The 6,499-nt window shown below is 43.6% G+C and overlaps 1 pseudogene; it reads right to left on the bottom strand.

Annotated features, from left to right (window-relative positions):
• Nucleotides 1-573: 573 nt before the first annotated feature.
• On the bottom strand, nucleotides 574-2,817 carry LOC112627041 (annotated as a pseudogene).
• Nucleotides 2,818-6,499: the final 3,682 nt, after the last annotated feature.

The following is a 6,499-nucleotide window of genomic DNA, read 5'->3' as shown; positions in this document are numbered from 1 at the left end:
TATGTTTAGTCTTCATCTTATTTTTTATTTATAATGCTTTATATTCTCTTTTACTTTATATATTATCTTTGATTTGCTCTCTTTTTCTCTGTGTATTTTTTTCTGATATCTGAAAGGTCTGTTTTTAGTTCTTATATCAGTTATTTTTATAAATTTTATACTTTTTAACTCTTTCTTGATTTATAAAATTCACATAGTGTCTAATGACTCTTTTTTATGAAATATAAAACATTTAGTAAACTATTCTCTGTCCCTCTCCCATATTTTCCCTCCTGATATTTTATTAACTAGCTTATATTGTTAATTTGTAAAGTTTTGCAACACATACATTGTATTCTACAATCAAAATGTCTACATTGGAAAATTTATTTCTATACATTTATTCAATATTCCCATTTTATCAAGATTTCTGGTTTTTTTTTTTTTTTTTTTTAATCTTTGAAATAATTTGTTTACTTTTGAACACATGCATTGGGAGAACAACGCTAATCCAGCCTGGGGCCTGCTTCCTGCTGCAACATTTCCAGGCCCTAAGAGTAGGCCAAGGCAAGCACATGAGCGCATCTTTCCATGTTAAGTAGTGGGAGATTCCCTAAGTAAAAGGCATTTCCTCAAGTAGGACACATGCAGTCTCCAGCAACAGTGCTGGGGGTTGGGGGTTCTGGGGCCTTCAGGCCAGGGCACTCCCATGACTTGGGAGAAGCCACCTGGTGTTCCAGGCCCTGTCAGGTGAGGCTCCTGCAGCTCAGGCCAGACTCTTCTCAAATTTGGTTTATAAAAGCAATCCGTGGTCTCTTTGGAGGCTTGCTTCTTGCAGCAGCCACAGCACAGCTGAACACACACCTGTTGCCCTTTGGGTTACTGAGAGACAGGACTAGCTGGATTTCCTAGGCCAAGAATCCCTAAGCCTAGCTGGGAAGGCGACCACATCCACCTATAAACAGGGGGCTTGCAACTTAGCTCAAAGCCGACCAATCAGGTAGTAGAGAGAGCTCACTAAAATGCTAATTAGGCAAAAACAGGAGGTAAAGAAATAGCCAATCACCTATCGCCTGAGAGCACAGAGGGAGGGACAATGATTGGGATATAAACCCCAGACATTCAAACAGGGAGGGGCAACCCCCTTTGGGTCCCCTCCCATTTTATGGGAGCTCTATTTTCACTCTATTAAATCTTGCAACTACACACTCTTCTGGTCCATGTTTGTTAGGGCTCAAGGTGAGCTTTTGCTTACCATCCACCACTGCTGTGTGCAGTGGCAGACCCACTGCTGACTTCCATCTCTCCAGATCCAGCAGTGTGTCTGCTGCCTCCTGATCCAGTGAGGTGCCCATGGCCACTCCCTATCGGGCTAAAGGCTTGCCATTGTTCCCGCAGGGCTAAGTGCCCAGGTTAGTCCTAATGGAGCTGAACACTAATCAGTGGGTTCCATGGTTTTCTTCTGTGACCCACGGCTTCTAATAGAGCTATAACACTCACCACATGGCCCAAGATTCCATTCCTTGAAATCGGTGAGGCCAAGAATCCCAGGTCAGAGAACAAGAGGCTTGCCGCCATCTTGGAAGCAGCCCACCACCATTTTGGGAGCTTTAAGAAGAAGGACCCACACCCCCTCTCCCCTTCCCCGTGTAACATTTCCACATTGGTCAGACTTTGCATATTTTAGCTCCAGATAGGGTAGAAGGTCTTGTGGCAGATCCCTGGCTGCTTCTTTGCTTGTTCTTGGACAGGACGTCTGTGCAGCACTCCACCTCCTGGATCTGCTTGTTTCACACACCCACCTTCTCCTTGCTCACCTCCCTGGGCCCTGGCCCGAGGTAGGGCTGGCAGATCCAGGGGAAGGGCAAGTCGCTGGCTGTCTTTGCTACCTCCTGCCTGGATATTTCCTCCTGACACCACAGCTTCAACTCCTGGCTCACGCAGCAACCTCCTCCAGGGTCTTCACCTTGGCCAGCTCCTCTGGCAGCTGCTGATGTACCTGCAGTGCGCAGTGCCACAGCTTGAAGAGGTGGGCCCTGACGCAGGACAGTGGCCAGGGGTGCTCCTGCAGGATGTCCAGGTACTCCCTGGCCAGCTCCCACACCACAGGGCTCCGGCCCTCAAATAGGGCGAGGTTGTACGGGTTACCCTCGGCTCTCATGAGTCCCTGCACGCCTGTGTCCTAAATGTAGCCCTCCACATTCCACAGGCACTGGATGTTTCCGTTTGCAAACACAAGGATAGCCACAGCCTTCCACACTGCTCGCAGGACGCTGCCACCGACAGGGGCCCCATCTGCTTCTTGGCAGGCCCATGCAAGGTCAGCAACTGGCAGCTGGCCTTCTCCAGGATCTGGACGTACCTCATAGTCTTGTCAATCTCTGGGAAGACACGAATTTTGCATGTGACCGGAACAGAGTTTCTCGTGTGTCAGCTCAATCATTCTTTGGAGCAGGTCCCACTCGTCTGGCAGGTAGGCGCCATAGTGACCTCTCTTGGCTATCACCTGTAGGCGGCCCAAGTTCAGGTTGATGGCGTCACAGTAATCCTGAGCCAGGAGAGCTGTCTGAACTAACACCTCAGGGTCATTGGCACAGAACTGCAGGATGAGGGGCCCGGTCCTTAGGGTACACCTCACAGTACGGGTTTTCCTTTCAGTAGTTGGTGTTGTGGCTGAATACCTGGGTGTGCAGCGTGGGTGTGTAGCACAGCTGTGCCCCATGGCGGCGGTTCAGCAGCCTCCAGGCCAGCTTGCTCTGGTCACCATGGGGGCCACCACATGGCGCGGCCCTGCCCCAGGGTGCAACTCCAGAACTCGAAGCCCTGCTGCTTTGGCATGGTCTCCAGGTGCCCGAGGGTCCCGTCTTGTCAGCTGCGCACCGTTGGCTACGGAGGCATCGGGTGCCGGGTGCCGGGCTCCAGGTGCCGGGTTCCCAGGCCAGCCTGGCTCCCGCCTAGCCGCCTCCCGGGATCCCTGCCAGTGCTCGGGCCTAAGCGAACACCTGCACCGCGCGGGGGCTGCTGCCGGGCCCAGGGCTTCAAGTTGCCACCCAAAATTTCTACTTTAATCTCGAGGTTGAGTCGGTTCTGTCATCCAATAGATTTTGCAGAGACTTCAGTGTTCTCCCAGTTCAGTGAGGTCTTAGGACACCTGCCTTTCATCTGTGTATCCCCTTGACTGAATATCATGCCCAGAGGTCGAACTTTGTTTCCCTCAGCCTTTTGTAGCTATTGCTATGTCGTGTGCTGTTAACAGCCTTTTTCCTCATGTAGTTAGTTGTTTTGTAAGGAAACACGAAGAACTTTTTATTCTTAATTTCAGTAACTTAACCAGAATATGTGTTTATGTTGATAATCTGTATACTTTTTCACACTGCAGATTGCATTACTTCTTCCATTTATGAAAGTTGTTTTAAGAAAATAGTATCTATGAATATATTTTCTGTTTCATTGTCCTCTTTTTCTATAATCTTCTATATATTTCTTCAATCTATTTTTTGTTTGTTTGTTTGTTTTTGAGACGGAGTCTGACTCTGTCACCCAGGCTGGTGTGCAGTGGCATGATCTCTGCTCACTGCAACCTCCGCCTCCTGGATTCAAGCGATTCTCCTGCCTCAGCCTCCCGAGTAGCTGGGATTACAGGCATGCACCACCATGCCCGGCTAATTTTTGTATTTTTAGTAGAGACGGGGTTTCACCATGATGGCCAGGCTGGTCTTGAACTCCTGACCTCAGGTGATCTGTCCGCCTTGGCCTCCCAAAGTGCTGGGATTACAGGTGTGAGCCGCCGCGCCCGGCCTCAATCTGTTTTTCTAATTTTGCATCTGCAGTCATTCTCTTATGTCTTTCTCTCTAGGCCGCTGATTTGATTTTCACCTGTGGTTGTTTTCCCCCATGCTGTTTCTAATTTCTTTATAATTTTTAACAGTAGTGTTTTGGTTTTTAATATTTACTTTGGTTTCATAAATCTCCCCATTCTTTTATTTTGACTGTATAGTTCTCCATTCAGCTTTCCAGTTTAGCTAACTTCCTATTACTACGAACAACCCTGAGATTAATATCCTTGCATATGTCCGCTTATAGGCTGAGCCTGTGTAAGAAAATTCTCGCATATGTACCCAGGAATAGGATTACTCAGTCACAGGGTCTGTTTTACTTTATTATTCCATTTGACAAACTGTTACCAAATTGCTCTCCAGAGGGTCTGCACCGGTCTGCACTCCCATTTGTAGATTCTGTAGTCCCTTATTCATGTCAATGATTGACATTATCAGACTTTCTTATTTTTCCCCAATCTTATAGTATAAAGTAGCATCATCTTGCTTTATTTTAAAAATTCTCCCTTTTATTTTCACTTGTATTTCTCTCGATTAACAGTGAGTTTGACATCTTTTCATATATTTTATACTCTTTTGAGTTATTTTCTTCTATGGATTGCCTGCTCATATCATTTACCAATTTTTATATTGATTTTCCTTTTACGTGTTAATTATTGTTCCTTTGGGATACTAAAAATTAGTTCCTTATTGGTTCAAAATATTGTAAATATCTCCTCCCAACCAATTATCTGTCATTAACTTTTTCTTGTTTCCCAAAGCTGATATTGTATTTAGACTTGTTTAATACATTGTCTTGTTTGTTCATTGTATATTTTGGCCTTCAGATTTTAAAATTAACTTGTACAAATTAAAAAAATATACACAGGGCAGGGCACAGTGGCTCATGTCTGTAATTCCAGTATTTTGAGAGGCAGAGGCAGGCGAATTGCCTGAGGTCAGGAGTTTGAGACCAGCCTGGCCAACACGGTGAAACCTCATCTCTACTAAAAACACAAAAAAATTAGCCAGGCGTGGTGGTGGGCGCCTGTAATCCCAGCTACTCAGGAGGCTGAGACAGGGGACTCACTTGTACCGACATGATGCCACCGCACTCCAGTCTGGGCAACAAAGTGTGACTCTGTGTCAAAACAAACAACAACAACAAAACAGAAAAATATTCTGTGATACATTTGATGCAAAATTTTTCTGGTTGGATTTATATTTTTTAGTTTATGCAAAGAATTACAAAGTAGTTCATGCCTCTGTTATAATGATATATTTGCAATATATTTGTGCAAATGTATAAATATTTTATGTATAAGTATTTTTATGTTTTAAATTGTTTTATTCTGTACTCCTAAAGTATTAAATAATACTGGAATTAAATACATGAATACACTCAGAAATATATATAGAATCAAGTTGGAAGTTAATCTTAGAATTTGCTTTATTTATCTCACTTTGTAAATAAGAAAATAGAGACACAAAGAGGTAAATTGACCTAAGTGGATACAGGTTAATTATTGACTTCATCAATCTCATTTAACATATACGTGTATTTCTTAACTTTGACCTTTGTATATACTACTGATGTCTATGGTTTATTCACTGCTGAGTCTTTCATTCACTATAACACAGAAAAACATATTTGTTAAAATAGATTTTTCATATATTAGACAATTCTTGTTCACATTACCTTGATCATGCATAACCTTCATTATTGGTCTTCTAGGGCAGAGATAATATTTATTCTTGATAAATTTGGCAAAATTGAGACTAGGATATGGTACTTTGGCAAAGGTGTTCTGCTATCATAACAAGTAGCATATGTCTGTAAAGCAACTGTCTTCAGAATGGACATCTCTCACTATCTGCATATTCAAGAAAGTTCAGGATACAGTTCAGAGACGATAAGTGCTCTCTTATTTATAACATTTAATTAAAATAGTAAGATGCTGAGCAGATGCAAATATTTTGCAAAACAGATGCCACTAAAAGGCTTTGGTAAGCATGCATCTAAATATGTAAATGTTTTTTCCAAAGACTGTCCTATTAGATTAAGAAAAAGAAACACCATGATAACAATAGACTCTATTTATTTCATGAGAACCTGGCAAGTTTTGGTGAATTTTTAGTGTGTCAACTTGGCTAGTCTACATTACACTTCCCAGAATTTACTGTCCTGTGTGTTGCCAGTTACAGTGAGCCACCAGGGACATTTTTGTGGGAGATTCAGAGGGCAAAAGTGAAGATGCAGCCATTTTATGGCCTAGACAGCTCGTTGCTTGTCTGTTGGATCACCTCCTGGCGTGAGTCAGTGACCAGGCCTGCACCTGTTCTACCCTCCCCTGGAGTCAGTGTTTCTGACTCCTGGGCCAGGTGTGTGTGTTTAACACCTTGATGAAAGGCCTTTGTTTCTGCAGGGCTTGTATTTCCTTAAGGTGAGAAGAAACAAGAAATGACATATTGGTCAGTGTGTTCTCAGGGGCTCCAATTGTGCTTATGGGTTTGAGACTGTTCTTGGTCTTCCTCACTTTAGATCCATCTTCTTTCCCGACTGTCTACTGTATGGACTTAAGAGTTTCAGCTTCAGGTGCAAAGTCTACAGCCTTACAGAGACTGCTTAACCAGCTCCCAAAGTTGATAAGGTCAAATACCTGTACCGAATCCCCTTTATCTATCTATCTATCTATCTATCTATC

This window comes from Theropithecus gelada, chromosome 6 (assembly GCF_003255815.1).
Source record: "Theropithecus gelada isolate Dixy chromosome 6, Tgel_1.0, whole genome shotgun sequence".
Lineage (NCBI taxonomy): Eukaryota > Metazoa > Chordata > Mammalia > Primates > Cercopithecidae > Theropithecus > Theropithecus gelada.
This window is presented reverse-complemented; position numbering and strand designations above follow the sequence as displayed.